Here is a 24,478-nt window from a genome sequence, read left to right on the forward strand (position 1 = left end):
TTCTTTCCCGCAGATTTTGTAGACGGCACCGCAGATTGTTCACGGATATTTTATTTTCTCCAAAATAAATTCTCCCTGAAAGATTTCTGTGATCTTTCGAAGTCATTAAGACCATGATCCCTAAATCACAGGGTGCAGATTTTATAGTCGTGCTCCTGATGGCACAACAAGCCAAGCTTCAGGATCCTCAAATAGGGTGGAGCTAACATTAACACTGACAATCACCGACTCACCTGAACCAATTAAAACAGGCAGCGAGTCATCAGTGGCTTGATTTTTGGAGCTTCTGCTGCATACCTACACTTTAGACATCAGAGCAACTTTCTGACAAAACGTGCACAGAATGTCATACTGTAGTTGTATCTATTTTAAAAATGCACTCAACAGATGGTTAAGGACATTCTAATTTGCAGTTACACTGGATCAGCCAACCATTCTCAGTACACAAAGAAAATTTATCACTGGCTCATATACCCACATTTGCATTCAACCAATTGCTATTATGTAAAGTGAAGCATGCAGGAGTCCAGGATGTTCTTTGAATGTTCTAAAGATACCAGACCACTACAATGCACATTAATTAAAAAAGAAGAAAAAAAACTTGTTCCATCTATTCTAATACCAGATACCATCCAATACATATTCTAATACCTGGACAAAATAATGGATAACCTTGACAAGTATCCACAGGTCCTGTGTAAACAGTGCGCTGACATGGCTTGTCAGGCCTGCAAGTAATCTATAGAGGTGCACAGATGCCATAATTACTCATCCATGGACAGACGCAAGATGACAGCTAAAGCTCATGTCCTTTGAGTAAGACACGCCAGTCAAACAATACAGGGACATACACAAATGAGGGAAGCCTCACACTTGTACACATAATTGATTGTGAACTTTCACTATGGAGAGTGAAACCTTCAACATCCATACTGTCTGCACATCTAGGCCGAGTGAAGGGACATAATGGAAATGCTTTCTTGTTTCTAAGTGCTTGACCAGAAACTTGAACATTTCTTGTCAGGGGGTTTGCGGGGGGGGGGTTGTGGTTTGGGCAAAAACCAAGAAGTCAGAAATAGTGTGATTATGGTATGACCAACATAATTGTTTAATTAGTTTATTAGAAGTTGTTTGCCTTTAATTGCATGGTCTTTAAAACAGACCATTGGTCTGAATCTGAAGACTGCAAATGCTTGCATATTTGCCTACAATGAGGAAAAAGGATCTTTAATTTGTGCTGTGGATAAATCGACACATCGCAGTGAATTTAAAAAGGTTACACACCTCAAAAATGTACATGGCATGTAAGTACGACAAGCACCTAGAAACACTTAAATTACACAGGAATGCATTTAATTAAGTCGTGTTATCGTAAATATGTACGGTCCATTGATTTATTAAAACTACACACCCTTCAAGACATTAAGAGGTGAAATCCATTACACATACAGTTCATAGTGCTTCTTAGTTCTGCTGGCCAGCCTACTAACGACACAGTGGAATTTAATTGAATTGTCAATATTCATTGTCCTGCAGTCCGGTCTCCCGGGGCCTTCAGTGTCAATACTTTTAAAATTATACAATACTACAACCGCTGCTGGTGTACAGAAAGGTTTATTTAGGGTTTACTAGATTTCCATGCGGGTGGGAGACATTAAGCACAGTTTCAATATGACAATCCGTCGAAACTTTCCCAGAATTTTAATACGAGATGTGTTTGCTCAAGCCCGAATTTGAAATTCACTGCTGCCAGTCAAGGAAGCCATGGGGGTTGTCAGGGGAACGATCTCTCCGAGCGCGCACATTAGCGGTGGCTGCACCAGCGATTCCGGTGGACTGCCGGTGCCGTAAATGCCTAAAATTAGGGCGGGAAAAAAAAAAAGCATACGGGGGAAAATAATTGGACGCTGTGAGTACAGGTGCTGTACGGTCACATGACTGTGCCTGCTGCCCAGTCGTTGCCATCTTAATTACTTTGAGATGCACTTTGGAAGATGCAAATTTGTTATATACCAATTTATTCATTAAAAAACCCATTGTCCTTCCTTGTTTATCTCAGCCGGGGGTTCATAACAAGACACCACTAATGGAGATGCAGTTTTGGAGTGCTGTTACTGCACGCTGGTAGATCAAATTATCTCACACTGTAGTTGGTCCTCAGACAGGGAGTAGTGGAGGAGCGCCTGAGAAGGTCACCATATTTTCTTCTCCCTCTCCAAAGAATTTCAGGGAAGAGGAAGAAATCAGAAATAAATACATACATAAAATAGAATAAACAATGGTCCAGAAGGTGAGCTTGCAAGTTGCGGAGTGGAATGGTGAGGTCGTGAAGCAGACGTGCTGTGACAGCGGCGGTACGGGGGACACAATGCGTCCGTTTGTCAGGCGTGTTAGCGCAAAATCGAGGGCGAAAGACAGTTATGCGGCCAATGTTTGCGTGGCAAGAATGCCAACGAAAAAACACATGCCCGGACACTCGCTCGCTCGCTCGCACTCACACACATACACAGACACACGCACACACACCCGCGCACACACACCTGATTGAGCTTTGTGCCTCCGTACAGTGGGCGTCTCCTCAGTGTCCCCCCCTGGCCAGCCAGTGAGGTAAGTGAGACGGTGGCTCTGGAGTGGGCTCAGGTGCTGCATCAATCCCTCAGCATATATAATACAAATTAATTAACAGTGTCACATGGGCATCCGAAATGTGTGAAATTCCTGCAGGCCTCTCTCTCTCCCTCCGCAGAGACGGGAGACTTATGCGGCTGTACTTCAACCTTGGGCGTTTTCTCTTGACTAATATCTTCTGTTCCCTTCTCTATTTAGCACGACCCGAAGTAATGGCACAAAATGAGCACACGCCTTTCAGCCATTTCGTAATTATAGTACGGAAGAGGGAAGAGGGAAATTAATGGCAAGCGCACGGCACCGTGCGCTGGTCTCTGTGCTCACAGCTCTTCTGTATGAAGGGGCACTGATCAATCGACAGTTTGCTCAATGTTGTGGTGCTAATTTCCTGCTAAAGCAAGGTGTTTTTGAGGAAAATATGCACCTTGACCCCCCCTCCATTTTAGAGCAGAGTAATCAATGCCCCTGCTGTCCTGCTTTGGTCCTTTGTAGAAACAAAATCTGTCTCACGCAACATAGATGGAAACAAACAAGGATAACTCATCAGTATACCTAATGTGAGTAACCCAATATGGGAAAAGCCATAAATCAAATTATATCAAATCTATTTTATTTTCATGATGTTTTTTTTTTTACAGAAATGTCACAAAGACACTTTACAGAGTAGCAGAAACAAAACCAGACTTCAACTGCCAATAAGCAAGCACATGAGGGGAGAAAAACCCTCAAATGGCAGCAAGGAAAAAACTCCCTGATGGGAAGAACTCAGGAACTTGGATATAGAAGGGGAGCCCGTCCTCCACTGACCGGCCTCGTGTAAAGTAGTGGTAAAATGGAATGCAACAAATGTAATAAGGGATCTATCACAGCAAATAAAATGGGTTGAGCAGGTTACAGCTGAAGTAATAAGTAATAAAAATTAATTAACGTTACTGAAGACTTATGTCTGGATAACAACGACTTGACGCTGGAGAATCATTCCTTATTAGAGAGGACAGAAAATGCCGTAACTAAACAAATGTTACTTTTCAGCCTCCATTGCATTCTGGGAGATAATTCAAGGATGCCCCCGGTGTTAGGAAACTGTGGCCAGTGTTTGTGATTGGGATTAGCGGCTACGAACACAATCAGAAGACATGTTTGCTCAAGGAAGCTGAGTGCTGAGCCGGGTCCTATCGATTTGCTGTTAACTGATTGTTTCCAGTGAGGTATGCTGATGTTAAAACAATAATAATCATAATATCCAAAGCATCACTGAGACACACCGGGTGGCACATGCAGTTCTGGGATCTGTGGCCTTGTGGCCCATTTCAGTGTCTGTGCACAGGTAAAGCTGAAGAAACTACCTAACATGCACGCAAAAATAAAGGACTATACATGAGTTTACATGAGAAAAGAACAGCAAACCAGAGGTATCCTTGGTTGTTAGGGCTGTTGATTGCAGGACAATATTGGCACGGACTAGTTCATGGGTGTAAAGATTGACTACTCCAAAACCTTCTAAGACTACTTCAAAGTCTTCTGCTAACCTGGTATTAATTATACATAACTAATGTAGTCTTCCATCTCTTATCTGGTGCAGTGCATCATGAAATGGACACACCCTACATGAGTAGGCTTACGCTACGAGATAAAATTTTAGAACCGCACGTAAAGGCGTAGGTCAAAATGCACAGTTGGCTGTGCTTGTCCTTCGATGCAGTAAAACAGCCTATTGCTCAGTCACAGTGAGAAGTTCTGCATTGACCCTTCTAAACTCAGCAAGTGCACATAAACTCTGATAAATGCATATTTGTTACAACACGCACCCCCCTGTTTCTGTTCTTCCGTATCGCCTAGTTGAGCAACTTTACCCCACTGCCCTTTTCCCCAAGTTTCTGTTCAGACTGTTTCGTCATTTTGCCCGACGCGCACGTTACTCGGGTGCTTTGCGTCATAGCGACACGGGAAACTGAGGGATCACCATGGCAGCCAAACCTTTTCATCTAGCATTTCAGAATAAAAGTCAGGGAGCAAGCGAGATCGACAGGGCAGCAAAGGTGGGCATTTTGAACGGCGCAAAATAATCTTATTTTGCCCAGAATATGGACCAGGAAAAATTATTTAATTCCCCAGATGCTTCAGTTGAGACTGAAAAGGGCATTCAAGTCTAACTGCACTGCAATGAGCCATTGTAAATTAAGACAATGGACACCATTGAAAGGGCATTTGATGCATCAATTAGACAGGCAAAAACAAGGGGTGGAACAATAGGCCTCTTACTCCAGTTTACCAAAGCGAAGTATGTAACAAGCAGATTTAGCAATTCCGCAATGAAACAACTAGCCATTGATTGCAAATTATAATTGCATATCTGCTTTCTCATCACTATTATTTTATACAAGACATGTGTAAGTTATAATAAAAAACTGCAAAATAAATGTACAAAACAGTCACATTCAATTTACAAAAAAAAAAAAAGCACATTAATCCAAGAATTGAAGACTCATTTAAACCACATTGGGCACTGCAGTTTCTTCATTTTGATGAACAACCAGCTGACTCAATAGCAATCACCCTTAATAATAAGATTTTGCTCATTTATTTTAGTTTTTTTATTTAAATTTTAAATTTGGGAGGGGGGGTGTTTACAGATAAGTCATGAAAAGACAAGAGGAAAGTCAATGACACGGCCCATTAGCAAATCAATCCGAGCAGAAATAGGCATTCTTTCCAATAAAACATTCCACATTCCACTGGGGAACACTGCAGGTAAAACAGGAGAAGAAACACTCAAACATGTGCTGTGCAGACCCTACACAACGACCTATCACCACCGAACCTCCCAAACTAAAAAAGCTAAAAAAATATATATATTATTATTCAATTAAACTTCAGGAATACATTAATATTTTCATTTCTCTCTTTCCTGTAGCCCCTGGACAAGTGAAAGTATCATCCATCACATAAAATTCCCCTTTGGTTGGCTCTACGTTTTTAACAAGCAAGCCAGCTCAGGACACAATATGTACCGCAATTCATTCCAATAAACTTTGTTATTTCTTTGTAATGTCTATATTATCCTTTCATTTTCAGCAAAAGGAGACATGGGCCAAAGGCAATATCAGTCCCATCGATGTCTCTCTGTGTTGGAAGCCGATATACTAAATGTAAATTGAATGGATTTCTCACTTCTTCCTTATACGGTGTTTAAGATTACTGTATATGATACTGTATATAACATTGGTACATTTTCCCCCTACTTAAGGAGAATGTAATTCTGCTTACTGCCATGTTCAACAGCACAACACTGTAGGCATTACAAGAATGAAGGAAAAAAACCTACAGGAAACTGTTTAATATATACAGTGCCTGTAACCCCCTTTAAAAAAAGAAGGAAAAAAATTAAGCCTTTCTAGAATTTCACTGAGACTAACAGAAGTCACATTTCAATGCAGACGATCTGAGCTAAATTAACTCAAATGAAATACATTTGCTGGGCTTCACTACAGTGTGTTTATTTTTTTAACCAAATGGACACTGGTGATGTGCACCGGCGAAAATGAATATATAAGAGGATAAGAGAAAAATGAACACATTTCTGAGCTGTGCAGATATTGTATGAGCAGATGTTTTTATCTGCACAGTTTAGTCAGTCCCAGTCACATTCTGAAAATGTGAAAATGCGGTTTCCCCAATCACATTTCAGAATGATTACAGACACTTCAACATCAACAAGCCACATCTCAGCCAACCACAGGGCACTCACTTTAATACTGTTCCACATATGAAGCGCTTTGGAAAACATGTTTGAACATATTTTACCCCTAGCCTAAGCTATAAATGAAGTACTGTATGTATGTGGGGAGATATGTGAATGTATACACAGAGCATGCATACATACATGTACATACATACATACAGATCACAGATACGTGTACTCATAGCTACACGTAACAGAACTAGAGATTTACAAACCATATAAACATTTACCGGGATATATTTCAGTTAGAAGGACCAACGGGGCCCCTATAAACTGTCGCTATGTGGACACAATCCAAGAGGAAGACAGTCTTATATGTCTTCTGGTCTTCTCCTCATCAACACACGCGCCTGGCACCGATGCAATTAAAGGCTTAAAACGTTCTGGGAGCTGCTCTCGACGGTCCCAAAGCTGCAGTGGCCCAGAATGTTGAAAAGTATCCAAGAAGGGATAGCTCAGTTGATTAGCTGTATCAACACCAAAGAGAGAATAATAGCTTCTCTTAAACAAGAGTAACAAGTCCGACTAACCTTTAAATGAACTGGAAAAAGAGAGAAAGGAAACAAAAAAGTTCTTGTTTACGCCCATTGTTATATTCGGCGAAGACGGTAATCAAATCTATGCGGATCATGAAAAGTCATCTTCCCAAACCAAAATAAAAATCAATCAAATCAATCTGTCATTTCATAAATTACCCAGTGCCATTAAAAGACCTTCGGCACTGAAGCAAACAATAAACTGCGTGAATAATCACACATCTTAGTTTCTACTATATTACAGCTGGTGGCTGTGGTTACACTGGCAAAACTAGTATTTCCTGGCTATCTATTTGGCTTCTGGATTGTAATTCAGTAATATCAGGTTCATTGATGAAAAAAATCTTAAAAAGAAATGTATTTTATGAGTATATAGCACTTATTTTAATGTGTACACTATATTTATACGCGCATATGTTCATTGTGTACTGCCGCTGTGCATGTAGTGGCATTCTCTGAATACTGCAAGTATGCCCTAAGCTACATACACAAACAGGGGGACAGGTGCATCCCAGCTGCCCAAGGGTCTAAGAGCACGCCTCCTTTTAACGTCTCGCATACCCCAGCCCCTTCCACAACTGTCAATCACCGAGGAGCCACAAAGTCTCAGCACGAAATGCACGCTTTCCAAGAGCGTACCAACACAGGATGCATCCTGAAAGACCCACAAATTTAACCCAGAAACACAAGGAAATATTTTAAGAAGAAATAGTATCTAAAATATGTTGTGCATTTTTTTTTTTTTTTTACAACTGATGCATAAGGATATGTATACATAATGCAAGCCAATGGGATTTTTTGAACTAAAAAAAAAACAAGCAAATATGCAATAAGGAAATACAGAGCTTCAGAAAATTACATATATGTAACACTGCAGGAAAAAGTGTAAAACATTGTTATATACATTATTACAAAAGGCATTTACAAGTTATATTTTCCTTATCAAATTGGCGCAAACACACAAAAATATTTATAAATTCAGACAAAAATTTTATTTTCTTTCTATTTGAAAATGTCCTTGCATGAGGTTACCGATAGACAACACTGAAATGATTAGGTTGTTTTTGTATATTTTGTTATTTGATATACTCTGATTGTCAGTTTGCTCCATCTCCCTGCCCCCCTCTCTCTCTTTAGAACAAACAAAAAACTTGGGGTTAATTTACAATGAGATTTTTTTTTTTTTTTGCACTTCACACTTCAAAGAATTCACACCAGATTTTCATTCCTAGTTGGTTCTAGAAGACATCTCACATCAAACCATATGCTTGCATGTGACAACAGATTTTCCAACTTTTACAGGATTTACAATACCAGTTTTTTGACTGCCAATAGCAAAGTGCCTCATGTTCATGTGTGTCCATCCAATAGGAGACAAGCACAAGCTCTTCCTTTTTCAACGAGAGCAATCGTTCTGGCCAAATTAGACGAGGACGCAGAGTCACACAGCTATACAGTTACACACGTCTGCTACAGGCATAACAGGAGTTAAGTTCACACTTCCTGGTGTTTTAAATCCACAGTATTTTTAGAAGCAGCAATAATGGTCCCCTTTGGTGCTCCATGAAGGAGAAGACTATAAATATTTCATCGGGGTGCAGGAGGAAGGGTAACTAGCTGCTCTTTGGCAGCATAAACCACAGACCCCCCCCCCCTTCCCTTTGCAAAAAATAAAATATAAAATAAATAAACAAGATGACTCACTGGAATTAGCATCATCTAATAGTCATTAGATCAATAATAGTCAATAGTCAATGGATTTCAAAAATAAACCTAGGAATGAGTATTAGATGGTAATCACGTTGACAGATGTTAATAAAATCTGACATCAATTCCATTAAAATAAAGTCTACCATTTCAACCATTACTTATTATTGTGTGTTCTATAAAAAAAACTGTTTGCTATCATTCTACAGAAACTCACCCACCCACACACAAACACACACACACAAACACACACACACACACACACAACAGCCATGGATTCAAATACATCCGGTAATCTGAATACAGGCATTGCTTCCACACAGGAAAGAAGCTGTGTGTGAGAACAGTACAGCAGATCTGTTCCTTTATTTAAAAAAAAAAAGATTAATTAAGAACCAAAGACACAACACTGCAAAGCTAGTCGGACTGGAGACCAGCGAGTCAAAGGAATGTGCTCTATATCATGGCTGAATTTAGCTCTCACTCTCATTCTTTCAGCAGAAAAACATGGGCGCTTCAAGGTCGGGAATAAGTTTCCCCTACAGCACAGTGTCGTCCACCTTTGCCCTTTCCATTCTGACTGATACCTCACATTCCTGACGCGAGCGGAGTACGGTGTAACGAGAGCATATTCCCGGCGTGGTTCTGTCGAACCGAAGGCGCCACTCATGTGAAACGACCCGGTTAGATTTGTTTCCACAAACGTCGCACTTCGCCGCGGTAGAGGGACGGCTCTAAAGTGACGGTTTGCGCCATTGCTCATGCACTAGATTTAACAAGCTGTGCAACCAGTCTGTGTATGTTACAGCCATTGCAATTATCCATTAAACAAAGCTGTCAACAGCAGTGCACTCTCTTCTTGCTACTCCTTCCCCTGCAGTCAATATGAATGCAGTATGCTTCCTATCCTCCTGGCTGCATATTCACTTTGCAAATGATACGTCACATGCAAAACAGTACTTTTCAGAATGTGACTAAGAAGACAAAAAAAAGCACAAATTTATAGCACTGTTTTCCTAAGCCAGTAAACCGAACAGATTAAAACAGTAATCGTCATTGAAGACTGACTTGTCTTGTGAAGGATTCATTATCTCTGTGATATAATTAGCCTGTAACTGATGAGATGGCAGCCATTTAATCACAATTTCTACCATTATGGAGAAGGCAAAGTGGAAATTCGGGCTGCGTAATTACACGGAATACAGTACCATTTGGCATCGGATAAACATTTGGCCTGTGACACTCCCTGGCCAGAAACTCATTCAGGACGTGTGTTCATTGCACCAGGCATGCCACACCAGCACATGGCTTCATGGTGAACTGGTGGAAATATATCTTTATTAATATCATCTAAAAAAAATGAATGGCCCCTTTTCCAATCATTATTGACAAAAGATAAAATTGGGCATTTCCCCTAACTGTGGCCTGTCAGCCAATGTTGTATTTGTTGTATCTGCCTCAACAAAGAAAAGAAAGAGACTTCTGCAGTCTCGGCCACGGTCCACGTTATCAATCACTGATAAGTTAATTTGAAATAATGAGACCATTTTGGACACAGAATAAGCCCCAATGCAAGGCCACATCAGAAATGTATTACAACTGCACTTTGGACAAATTTATCTCCAGAATGATATTTGCTTTTCACCGAAACATTTGTTACAATTAGTGGACCTTCAAAACGATAACATGTAGATGGAAACAAAGATATTTGAGCCATTTCAACAAAGATCATTTTACAAATATAAGTTTGCAAGATGTTCCTGCTTGTTCAAACGTATGCAACGCATTCCAGCAACATACCGCAAATGATTGATTTAAGGTACAGGCAGTTATCTAATAGCATTCATGCAATTTGAGGTAAACATTTTAATGTGTAAACAAATGTGTCTGGCAAAGGACAAAGATAACTAATATTTTCAGATTGTCATTTGGAGCAATCATAATATGAGGAGAGGAGGGGGGTGAGGGACTACTTATGGATGTAAAGGGGTGGGGGTTGGGTAGGTTGCGGTGGTCTCAGCTTTAAGGAGCGAGTGGTATTTGTGTTTTTGGGTTTGGACTTTTGGACAAACTGTGGTCTATTCAAGGTCCAAAAAATATGGCAAAAATGTACAATACAAAGTCACATTCAAAGTAAGTTTTTTAATAAATCATAGTAAATAAATAAATAAATAAATAAATAACAAAACAGAAAAGGAGGCTGGTAAACCTTAAATTTAAACACTGTGTCAACACAGATTCCATTGTTTAAAAAAAGTAATAAGAAAAAAAGGACTGCATGCATGTTATATTCTCACAGTAAAATAAAACACACTGGACCTGAACAGTATGGCACTTTCAAACATCCCTTTTCTGTTCCGAACTACATTCTGTTCCATTGTGATTAAACAAAAGCCTCCTTAAGAGGCTCCAGACGAACTTTTCAGTTTTAACTTTCAAAACAATTACCTGCCGATATTAGACTATGTACGTATTGTAGCTACATCTTGTCACTAGAGCTTTAAGATAAGACCAAAGGGTACTGTCCTGTACGAGTGAATTCATGTATTCATTTGTGCACGTTTCAAATTATCGATTTATTCTGTGGAAAAACTACAGCTTCCAGTTACAAGGAGACACGAAACACGTTAGACTGAATCTGTGCATTTCCTTGCAGTTAAGGGGCAGCGGGACCAGCTAGTCTGGTTCTACGTGAGCATATTATGATTCTGTTAGAACATCTGCAAAACTAAAACATCAAAATAGAAAATCCATGCCATTATTCAAATGTTTAAAACGATTAAATCAAATCGGACCCCAATTTTTCACGAAATTTGAGAGAACAGAGCTGATTGTGAACTGTTAAAATAAGAATAATAATTATTTAGTGAATTTCTTTTTACAAAGTTGCTTTGGTATAAATGAAATTAATTTGTTAATTATTCGTTCTGACCGACAATAGCAGTACCCCCGAGTGCATGTGCGTGCATCTCTTAGAATGCAAAAATTTTAGGATGAAACATGCATTTCTTTGTAATAATTAATAACGAAATTTAAATAATGGGACCCTTTGCACCGGTTATTGGTCTACACAGTTGGAAATGAAGGGACTAAGCACCAGACATCCTCACAGAACGCGTCTTAGGTCTGTCTCGAAAGGCACAAACATTATCGTCCACTACTAATAATAAATAGGCTATCGGATTTTCAGCGCCCTCGCATCAAACTAAGCCACTTCATACAGATTCCTGAGTTCTTAGGAACTGATCAAGAGAATCAGTCAGGATATGAAGCCCGGCGCATGAAATGAACTGATTTTCCACCATTTCCACTGCAAACCATTTCCCCATGCAAATCAAGCTTTACGTACCCTAAATAAAAACAGACTAGCCTACTACTGCGCACACTATTTACTATCGTTCCGATCATATGAAACCACACGTTTTTATATAAACGCTGCTGTAGCTTTAAGATAGGAGCGAATGCAAGACGGTCGTCTACTGAAATGTGTTACGCCAGAAAAACGAGCGCCTGATATAAGCCTAATAATTTCGTAACCATTGTACCTTATTTTACCTTATTCTACACCGCTAAATGCAGAATGTGACACATTTTGAAATGCTGATAATCATCTCCGTCATTGTATCAGGATACACCACACAATGCTAACCTATTTTATGGCTGAGGTACCTTTACGCATACGATGCACGCTTATATGCATAAGGTGGGTAAATTACTACGTCTCGTAGCCTTCATTCAGATAAGCATTGTGTGATTATTATTAAGTACAGGATTCAAAACATTAAAAATGCTACAAAAAGAGAAATAATAATACCATTCCAAGCTTGTGGAATGCCGAGGGTAAGAACATTTTGCGAATGAAAACCAAGAAAATGTGGCAACAACTATGATCTGAAAACAATTTAAATACGCGTTGTTTAATCACGCCATGAATGAACCGGGACATTTTATGATTGAATGGAATGTGCAATATTATCATGATTTGCACACTAAGTAATTTCAACCGGCTCAGCTGCAGCCAATTACATTCAAATGAGACGTTATTACCGTTATTGAGACTTACTTTAGTCGAATTGAATTTCCGATGTTGTTAAACAAGTTAACTAGTCGATATAACACGACTGTTCAACATAATACCAATAAGAAAAAATAGATTAACCCAGCGTAATTCATTGTCATATATATATGACAGATTTTCAATTGATTCAAGTTTTCTAAATTGTGTTAATAATAAAGTTAATAACATAGTTAATTCGCTTTAAAAACATAGCTACTTCCTCGTATACTATATAACTTGTATAAAAATGTATCATTATTATAATTTCATACTTCATGTTAGTGATTTAGCCAGAGAATATGCAACTTTAAGTGTGGGAGAAAACGCGGCGCGATTCAGGCCCTTACCTGCTGCAATCGCATTCAGCATCCCGTTGTCCAGAATCGTAGCAAAACTTCACCGAAAGATGCCCGAACTTCTCTGTAACACAACGAGGTTCCTTAATGAACGAATGGGCATCAAAACAAGTCTTCGCGCAACGCACTTCTCACTCCTGTTATTTCAGCGCAATTGTCCAAGGGTTTTCTGTTCACGGAATGAAGCAACCGCCGAGAACAAGGTAGGAGGATGCAGAAGGATATCAAAGCGCAAAGACTGGATACCGTCGAACCAATTTAAAAAAGGGGGGCCAGCGGAGAGAAAGCGAGGACTCCCGAGATGAACGATCTGGAAGTGACAGGCACACATGTGTAACTGCCGAGGACCCTACCAACCAAAAGCGACCGGAGAGACACGGGGAGGTCGAACGAGAAGGGATGTTTTCGCTGAAAAACGCTGCTACAGAAAAACTACAGTCTGCCCGATGTATCACAGCGCGCAAGAGCGAACGTCTTTTTTCCCCCCCAGCACACGCACAGTGAAGATGTAAATTTTCATAGAACAGAAGGGTGAGATTTTTTTCGTCCTTTAAACGCTTCAAAGTATCTCCCCCTTTCACTGGCGAATGTGCAGCCCGAGCGTTCCCCCCACTGCGTCCAATCAGTGTGTCTATCTGGCACTATATCTGTAATAATTTAGGGGTCATCCATGACTAAGACTGCGCTTGGATGAATGGCTCGTGCCGCTCGCTGCCCACACGATGACGCCTGTATGCTTCTGATTATAAAAGTTAATGAATTTAGGGCTTCATTAACCTTGCGTTTTGCTTCTTCGCACTTTTGGGAGAGGAGGGGCTATTTTATTTACTCTTGCAGGGGCGCTGTAGTAGTAAACTTACGTAACGACGGATATTTATTATTAATAACCGCCGCAGTTGCAAATGATAGTGATGATGAAAGGTGCTAACACTTTGCAGTTCATATTGTTCTTCTTCCAAACTTTAAGTCTTTAACCTATTGTTCTGGCCTGTTGTTTTTTCAAATGATCAACCCAAAAGGTCAGTGACTTCTATATTGAGTTATGTTTCCTTTATATAATTTATTGTTAATTTACAGCATATTTAATCATACTAAATTCATGTAATAATAATTAATGATAATAAATATAATATTCCATAACATAAATGTTTCTAATAGTAATAATTAACATAATTAAATTATTGAAATAATTACAAGTAAACTGGACGTGTTTAATACCATTATAGCAAATCACCCCAAATCTCTCGAGTGTCTTTTTGAAGAAAAGCACTTTAAACATTATTGCAATTGTATTCATTTCCTCATTCAAATATGGCCAAATACAGAACAATCTATATTTGGGTTTAATTGAAAAAGCAATGCAATTCTGACTTCAAAAAAGAATAAGGATGCATTCAACCTGCAGGTCAAATGGTGGGGATGCCATTTGTGGTTTTTGGTGATATTAAAATAGATCAATTTATTTTTGTTTATTGCCGTCAATAAAGTATCTCTAACCACACTGCTCTGAATCTGTCACATGTGGATTGATTGTTAATGGCAGTGGACAGTTAGTAACACATTTGGGGAATTACTACTTATCAGAAATCCAAGATGGCTGAAATATAGCTTTGAAGGACTGTTATCTCAGCTATGCCAGAATTTGGCAGGTGACATATTTACAAGGAAACAAACAAAACCATTGGAATCACGTGTTTGTAAAGCTGAAATGCTTTTGCAATAATGCGAGAAAGTATTGAAAGTGTTATTCAGGTCAGGCTAAAGTGCAGAAAGCAAGTAAAAATAATCTCAGTTGGTCATCAAATGCCTCATACCCAAATGTTTCAACAACTGCTATTTGTTAATGTTGAAGTGTTTCCCCGATGCCATAAATGGACACATGCTAAGAGAAATTGATGATTCAAACGGAGTTAAAGATGGAAACTCTGAGAATATGTACATACCTGTGGTACTGCATTGTGAGTATTATTTCTGAAGTGGTATGTGGAAACTTAGGTTTGGCTACAATATTGAAATGCTAGCAGTTGGCATCTGCTTGACTTTTCAATATTTTGACCAAATTGTGTGAAACTTTAAACTTGGCAGGGCCTTGTGTCAACACTATGTAACAATTTAATACTAGAAAATATATTTAAAAGAAAACACCACCTTTGCTTGAGCGTACAGTACAATTGCATCCTTATATGTACATAATGTAATTTAACATGGACTAAATGGGCGGCTTCACATCCTGTTTGCACTAAAAGTTCAAACAAATTCACTTAGCAATGAGAAATGATTGTGCAACAACTCCGATAGATATTATAAGATAATAAGCCCATATGACAAACTACATCCAAATTGTGTTTTGCGTACCACTCCTCAATCAATCCTTATTTCATTATTATTATTATTATTATTATTACTATTATTAATAATCATGTTGTTGTAGTTGGACAATAACAATAGAAATAACAACAGAAACAGCAGGAGCACATGCTATATTGAGTTTGGATAGGATTGGTCAGGAACCGAGAGACATAAGGAGCAGTTTATGAAAATCTATAGTCCATGTCTAATGAATGTGCCAAATACGAGATCAATGAGGGAAGGCTTTCAAAAGCTATTGACATCACAATTCATGGCTATAAATTCCATGACTTTATGACCAAGGGCAAAAGTGCCCAACACTGGTCCCGTAGAGCCACAAAGTCTGGTGGGTATTGTTTTCATTTTAAAATCCGCAGAAGGTTCAGTTCCGAGACACCAGGTGAGGTGAGTTAACTGTGTAATCGGCCGCTTTCAACTGATGATTTAAGCGCTAAGTTGCTATATAAAAACAGCAGTTCATGTGGCTGTCCAGCACCAGGGTTTGATGATCCCTGACTTTCGCCCACACCTGGGTTTGATGAACAGTGAATGCGCTAAATCTGAACCCTCCCCAGTTATGTTCTGAAAAGGACTGTAAAGCCTTTCTATTTTGCAAAAATATTTAGTGTGGCTGGGCCACTCTTAGAAAGCTTAGTGGTGTGTGAACAAATTGTATGGCAGACAAATTGAGCATGACTTATGACTCGGGTAGAGGGAAAGTACTTTAAGCACAGACAATGCAGAAACCCAGTTTGTGCCACATTTGAGCAAAATTAGAAAATGCAGTTGTTAGATATGCAAGGTAGAAAATGAAGAATAAAGGAAGAGAAGGAAGAAACAAGAATGAAATGGGCTTTCAGCGTTTCATTGTTTACAGCTTTGGAGATTAAACAATTTCCTCTTGGCGTACATTGCATGAGAATAGTGTGAATTGTATGCGTGCGTGAATGCATGTGTATGCATGCATGCATTATGTAGGTGCGTACACGTAGTATGCATTGTTACATTAGCTTCAACCATCTTGTTTTATTTTAGGAAAGCCAACGGCCGGCACAAACTTCACAGAATCTGGTACACTAATGAGTTCAGCTGATGCGTTTTTGAGCCATCATCATTTCATTATTAGCATCTATTAAGGACATTAAGAAATATGAATGTTTGGTTACTTGCCTGAAATCTGAAACTTGGATAATGCAAATGAATAATGGATATTTAATTAATTCTCCTTCCCGTGGAATTTTGTTGAATGTTAGACATTCTGGATTGAAGAGGCCACATGAGGCAAATGGACAGAGCTGAATGAAGAAGCGAGGCTACTGCTGGTATGGTTGAGGTTAGCTCCTCTACTGCCTGAAATGAAGCAAGATCATCATAACTCTGTGGAATCATAACTTGGTGGAACAGTGTGATTATAAACTGCACAGAACAGTATTATACTCCACTAAATTTATGGACAGAACAACTGGCCTGTAAAATTATACGAAAGCAAAGCATCCTACCATTGCCAGCATAGACACATTGACATTGTCATCTCAATAGTCTTCTGTGACCTCGTTTGTTCTGAGGATGAGATGGGATCCCCTGTGCTTTGAGGTAATTACTGGGAGAGTCTGATAGATACACTAAAGTTTCCTGTGGTAACGGTCCAGATTTAACAAATGTTTCATTAACATTGATCTGAAATGAAGCCCGCTGTTATTTTTATAAGCCATCCCTTCAAAAAAAAAAAAATAGATCCAAATACTATTTCAGTTGAGAAAGTGTGTATCTGACACCCAAATTATTATTTATTTGCATGACTAGCATTATTCCTGCAATATGTGCTCCAAATACAGGGACAAATGACTATGCTATCGGTTATTCAGATTTACTGAAAAAAGTGATCCACATAGATTTACCATTTTAATTTTCCCCTGGTGTTTGGAAATGATTTGCAGTTACACACGCACGCACACAAGCACACACAGGCAAACACACACACGGACGCACACACACATGCACACACACACACACGCACACAAGAGAGTGATTTCTAAGCTCAAAAGGATATCAAACCCATGTTCAAACCAATAATAAGTAGGAAAAAAAAAAAAAAACAGAACAGAAATTCTCATATTGGTACACTGGCGTGTACAGTACAAGCGATTTAAAGAAGCCCCTGAATAAAAAGAGCGACACATTAAAAAAAAAAGAAGTCTGACAAGTCTTTGGAAAGCAGACCGTTATGCGCCAGCGCGGAATGAAAGTTCCTTCCTCTAACGTGGTTGATGGCCAGAGAACACCTTGACTGTCAGCTGAACAGCTCACTGGACACTCATCACAAACTGACAAAGCAATAAAACTCCGGGAGCGGCGCGTGGCTTTATTGCATTACAGTATGTGTTTGTTCAGCTGATGCGCTTACCCGGGGCAGCTGGGGCAGCTTACCTTGCACATTTCCGCCCCGCTTCTACAGCTCGGCGGTTTTGCCGAAGGAATTCGGGTGGCGCGCCCCGTCGGCCTGGTTCTCTGACTGCGGTGCCATGCTGGTGCCCCCTGTGCCGCACACGGCCTCCCTTATGCTTGGCATGGCCCAGACTGGCAAAATGTGGCAAGCGTGGCTGCTTATGTATGAATCATCAGACATAAGAAAATCTATCTTCGTTGGTCTGCCATTTCTTTCTGTTTTTCTTCCTTTGTCTATTTTTTCATTTGTATATTTTCCATCTCTGATGCTGCCTTTTCTCACTCTCCCTTCAATTACATCTCTATTTTCAATCTTCATTTTCCCTTTTAAGAGGCTTCATTGGCAATGCATTCCTAAGCTTTAACAATCACAAGAAAATGGCAGTTGTGCGTTTTGAATCAAATATGCAACACAAACTATTGCTACACTCCTCTTTCTCTCTCTCTTTCTCTCTCTCTATCTATCTCTCTCTCTCTCATCAGCAAATAGTGTGCTGTTTCGTGGTTGATTTGATGGCAAGAGGATTCCTAAATCCAAATCCAATTCAAATTCAAATACACTTTACTGAAGCGGTTCACAGCACGTGTGGTGCTGAGAATTGCATTCTCAGTTGGCTTACCTGTTTATCATATTTTATATATTTATTTTAAAATAAATACAGGGTTTAGAATTTACACAAATGGCATCACTGCTATAATCTATAACTAAAAGGCAATTTGAATAAAAATAAGATTTATTTCCCTATTAACAGTTACACAGGTATACCTTTTCCCTTCAGACAGCTGTAGGTAGAAGCACACCTGTCTGCCACAATAGAGCTGTCGACTGCTCCTCTTCTTCCTGTAGGATTGGGTCTTTAATTCTGACAGGCCAGACAAAAACAAATTGGCTCTCATCGGACGTGAGGCCAGACTGTTCCACATGCAAACACACGGCGACAGTGCGTTATGTTGTTTGGGGAACTTGGTTTGTAATTCAGTTGTTGCAGACTCATATTTCAGGTGGGGCACCACCTTTACACCTCTGAGAAATGAACTTGATCTGAACAGCATCAGCACACAGTAAATTGCTCAGCGTTAAATCAGCTCTTACAGAGTACATAGGATCCGCGTTGGAATTGTATGTACTCTACTAGAGTCAAATTAACACTGGGCATTTTACTGTGTATGCTTCCGGCAAAAAAGTACAATTTGTACATGGCAGACAAATGGGCTGCATGGTGTGTAAAGTGATCTGGAAAAGGGCCTCTGCTAGACAAATAAATAAAATAACCTAAATAATATTCTAAGAATAGCTGGAATCAGCAGACACATCCCGATACAGACTTGATACACGAGGCCTTTGGGTTTTATTCATGAAGTAATAGAAAACGCTTTTTTTCCAAGGCCATAAAGCAGTTAAGTAATAGCATGAAAAACCTTACGAGCTACATAATTAACAAATATCGGCTGTGCGTTGCACTGTGGGACAGGCAACAAGACATGCTATGATGATTAATTCAATCTGTTTTCTTCTTTTATTTTTCAAAGTCAAGTCTCTTGTTAACACAGACTTTTTATCCTCTTCCATATATATTCTGCCACCAGCAGGAGAACGGGGTGGACTAAGAATATACCTCTCCTCTCATTACATTTCAGATGCCAAAAAGAAAGAGTTTATCCTTTGCATTTTCTGGCCTCAATTCTTTTTTTTTTTCCCCACCACACAAAAAATAGTAAAGCCTTCTGTGTGAGTTGTTCCCAAACTATTAAACTCTTGCCAAATGGTAAGGCTTTATTGAAATGTTCAGCATCTGTACATAGGTATGTCTAGCAGCGTATGGAGATAATGCATTATATCTAATAATGGCTACCTGAGCAACAAAATTGTACCCTGCAAGATTAAGAAATGCATTTCCCCTCCTAATCTACACCGGTGGAAATCTTGTCCCAACCTGCAGTCCACTTTACAAAAGGCTCGATGTCTGGCTATCAGTAATGGGGTCCATTCAACAAAATCACAGATTTTACAAAGCAGATTTACATTTTCTTTTGTTAGGCTGAAGCCCAGCTTTCTCGTTTTTTATACTTTGTCTGACCGGACCCCCAGAGTGGTAAGGCTGACATAAAAAATAAGACTTTCTTCAGATCTATAAAACGACAGAGGAGGTTAGAGCTACCGTTGACTTACCCGGACGTTTCAAAACTGCAGCAGAATAAGCAGACTAAACAAAGGAAGTGAGAACAGGAAACAAAAGACCCCTCCCCATCACCCACCCCTCTATGTATCCAGACACAAACTTGAACAGGAGGGGAACAGACTCACAAAAAAAGGTGGCATGTTTTAAACGCACCTGTCATAACGCCCTTTGTTGGTTTACGGAAATTTTGCTTTGGGACAATGTCCAAATGCTCTTTGTCTAAAGTAACATCAAACAAATAAATCATGCAAATGCAATGGCGTTATGCAATGTCCAGAGCATAACATCTAGTATAATGCTTTCTGAACTCGAATGTTGAGGCGGGCCGACAATCATTAAGTCGTAAGTGCCTTGCTAAGCCTCGCGGCTTTGTATCACCAAAAACAAAGGGAATGATTGAGGTTTGTTGTGTACACTTCTGTTCCTCTTCTGACATTTTGCTTTGCAAATGGGATGTCGCAGAGGGTAGCATTCTGCGGCCACTTTAATGGGGACGCAGAATCACTGGACCTCTAGGAAATGCCTTTGAAGTTGCTATGCAGAAATGACCAGAGGCCACATAGCTAAACATCACTGATGGTGGTAGCAATGGCAGGCCATTAATGATGCCCATTATTTTCAAGCCATAGTTTTTCAGCCATTGTTGGCCATTTTGAGAGAATGTGCAGACATATATGGAGAGCGGAGGACAATGGGCTCGTCCCTCTCTATTGTGCAATGTTTTTTTGGGAGAGTGCTAATGCTGTTTTTCTTCCTGCTCACGATTATTATTTTTGGTCTGATAAAGATGTATTGCTACAGGCTAAGTTTTATCATGAACAATTTGGATGAACTTGAAATGCATTTGTATTGTATCTGGCCAACTGCCAAATGTGTGTGTGTGTGTGTAAGCACACACACACACACACACACACATTAAGAAAACAAAGACTCCCAGTACAATAACCAACTATAACTAACTTTAAACCTATCTGGGAAAATACACCCATGAATAATCCCCTTTTGAGACAGGATAATATTCCTGTTTTATTTCCCCTGTGGAGGAGTATTTTTTCAAACAAATGAAAGACAAGGAAAGAAAGCTATTAGGACACACTTTGGGTGAAGTGCACTGCATTCTTTTAATTCTGCACGTGAATGACAGAACACTGCAATAAAAAACAATCAAGACAACAAAACATAATTCCATTACAACTGTCAGCTTTCTGTAAAAGTACCACTGATTTAAACATAACTGGTCTGTGTGATAGCAGATAGCTAGTTGGCAGAACATAAAACATGGTGTAATTAATTGCAGGAGTATAAATGACGTTACTGCACTCAGAAAACTACCGTCGCTTGAAAGGAAAACTATTCTGATCTTCCACTTACAGAGCAGACCAAGCTTTTAGGTTTATATTTCTGATGAAGATCAAAGCACGTGACTCTGAATGTTTTCGCTTGCAAATAATGCTATATTTAATGCTTTTAATGTTGGCTATTGTGAAGATCAATGACTATGATTATTTATTATGATCAAAATGTCTGCAGTGGGTGATTCTGCTTTCATGGTTTAAAACTGACCCCCCACTGAATGCAGTGATCAATCCATAATGCCTTTTACTCCATGGAAAATGGGGTTCAGTTCATCCTGTATCACAGCAGCCATTTTAATTTGGTTTGTATGATTCAAATGCCCTGTTAAAGCTGGCTTCTTTAATGGAAACTCTGAGGATTGTTTCCAGCAGATGTTACACAATACAATTTGAAAATATATCCCATGTAAAGTTGAATTTCATTAATAGTTAATTCATTTGATTTTGTTTACGTATATGTGGGATTCTTTGTGACTTTTTCTTGGACAGCTAGAACCACATACCCTCCAGTTCCAAGTACAAGTAAAATTTATAAATGTTTGGTATGTACAAATGACTTTTTTTGGTTTTCGCTTCAGATAGACTGAAGCTTTGTTGCATTGTAATCCAACCACATTAATCACTAACACCAATCAAGACCAGTATGTTGTGGTTATCACTGAAAGGAACATTCTAAAAATATTTAATATTTTGCTAAATGTATTTTCGGATATTAAGCACCCTGTACATCTTAATTATAGGAGTACAGGAGAAAAGACTTGCGGCTCACAAGGACTGTCAACATGCCAAGTAGAAACTCAGTGAGATTTATCATGGGTAACCAACAATGCTGCATACACTAGATATTTTTTGAATAATACGATTGTATAAATAATATTGTATGTCATTACTAGAATAATGCACATGTATATAATTCATCATGTACAATCGTGTTTATTTATATTCATAAAAGTAATGTATATGTCTTTTACATTTTATAATTAGAGTAGCATTTTGTTCTTGCATGCGTTGTTGAAACTTGAAGTCTGTAGTGTTTGCAAACAAGATTCATATGAGAACCAGAAGCCAACAGAGTCACTCAGCACTTTATAAAAGCAGGAGGATATCCAGTATGGCTGTACACTGTTGTACCATTGTCTCTGTTTGTGTTTACCTAAGGAATGCTGGTCAGAATTGAGAAAGAGGTTTATTTATTTTAAGTCATGCAGATATAGGGCGGCCTCCAACTGCGCTTGCTAACTGCATTTTCATGGAAAGTTATGAAAAACCTTGAGTTCGCACCGGTTGTTTTCCCCAGTGATTCGCCTTGCTCCGCACAATGCCTTTAGCTGAGAGGTTATTTACAGTACATTCTGTGTGATAATGTATAAATCACACAGGTCCTCGAAGTTGAGGAATAAGATTACCCAATATCCACACCCCACCCCCCGCCCCCCCTCCTCCCCCCACTTCCTTTAAGGTTTTCAAAGCCATTCAGTTTGCATTCTTCCCTCCTGTTCCATTTTCCATTTTCTGGCATATGGGAAAACAAATGAGTTTCAGGTAAAGGGTAGCGCTGTCTGCCGCTAACTGCTGTGAAGAACACGGTCAGACCGTGAGAAAAATTATTATCTCCACTTAACCAGCCCACAGCATCTCTCTCAAGCCTCATTTCTACTCTAATTGATCATATTCTGCTGAGCCCTAGGAGCTCGTCGAGCAGCGGCACACGTATTCCAAATGAAAGGTGGCAATATTTCGATAAAGATGTCGCGCTGTTGGAATGCGTGTGAAATTAGCATCGTGACGAGGGGAGGACAATATGCGCAGTGTTTTTCTGCTGATCTGCAGGCGAGACGGTTTTTTTTGATAGGGGCTGACGTGATTGATGAAGACAAGGCCCCCCCCGTTCTCGGCTGAAGCACTGTTATCATAGCCGCGGGTCCGCGGAGCCTCCACCGACAGGTCACCTTTCAGACGTCTCAGACTCATTACCATAGCGCTGTCAGACCCAATCAGAACATTCAGCTTTTGGGCCCGGCATTAAGACTAAGAAAACATCAGGCGGTCAGAGGCAAGAAAAAAACATTTATGAACAGATGATAATGGAACTGTCGTCTTAATCCTGTCAGTGTACTGTACATTGAAGGCGCCACGCAGAGTTTATCATTTCTGTTTCTGCATTTCGATGGGCTTTCTTAATTTTTTGTTAATCATTTAAAACGTAAACTGCACTTCATTTGCATGTTGCAGATTGATTAATGTGAACAGGGTCATTCGCATCATGAATATACACAGGTGACACTGGCAATCAGAAAAGCATATCGTCCATTACAGCCTACTTCCATAAATACAAATGCCAAGCAAAGTAAGAAGTACTCCATTTTCTCTCTGATGTATATTCAAAAAGTTAATTCCTAAAACCCATAAAAGAAAACAGAGAATCGCATGATTTCAGCAACATGCCCAAAACGATTACTTCTACTATTGCTGCTGCGTACTGCTACTGCTATGAATCAGAGTAAGAGTAATAGCAAGACCACAGTAATTGTCACAACAGACTGCAATAAAACAACACTCTTCTCTGCAGACACGTCAGGTCATATATTTTGGATAAATTAATTATTCAAAAAACAACCCAGAGTGATTGGATTTGAGGCATATTATGAAGTCTGTCTACATTTAAAATGACTTAATTGTATAATTCAGCATATGGAGCTCTTTCCTGGAATATGGGTTTGTAGATGGAATTAGCACAATGAATTAGTCATTAACCACCATAGCAGGCCCGTAATGGAGAGGAGAGTAAGTATCCACACGACAAAACAAAAAACACTCTCCAGTTTCCTAAGCCTCCATGCTTCATTTGGACCAGAACATCTGCAGATCAACTGCAGAATCCCTGCCCACCCCCAAACAGACATAACACGCATATCACAGCTCAGAACTATTAAATACATGAGCAAACAGAGAACAGAAGAAAGAATGCATCTGGATACATGTAAATCACCAGGATAATACATTCAAAAACTGAATGAAGAGTATTCCTTGGATGCAGTTTTTTTGCATACATAGTTAAATGTACTATTAAATTGCAAGCTCTTCAACATATAAATGGAACTTGGCAGGTGAAAAATATTTGAT

At 39.4% G+C, this 24,478-nt stretch overlaps 1 protein-coding gene across 20 annotated transcripts in view; it reads right to left on the reverse strand.

The window, feature by feature from the left end:
• tenm3 (teneurin transmembrane protein 3) overlaps positions 1 to 24,478 on the reverse strand; it is a 484,477-nt gene that overhangs the window by 238,262 nt on the left and 221,737 nt on the right. Inside the window, exon 1 of one of the 20 annotated variants that reach the window (XM_064335058.1) lies at positions 13,018 to 13,753. The exons of the other annotated variants lie outside the window; for them this stretch is intronic. The gene's annotated coding sequence lies outside the window, so the exon portion shown is untranslated. Of the gene's footprint in view, positions 1 to 13,017; positions 13,754 to 24,478 lie in introns of those variants that run through there. 20 annotated transcript variants of the gene reach the window in all.

Source organism: Anguilla rostrata, chromosome 5, assembly GCF_018555375.3.
Source record: "Anguilla rostrata isolate EN2019 chromosome 5, ASM1855537v3, whole genome shotgun sequence".
Taxonomy (NCBI): Eukaryota; Metazoa; Chordata; class Actinopteri; order Anguilliformes; family Anguillidae; genus Anguilla; species Anguilla rostrata.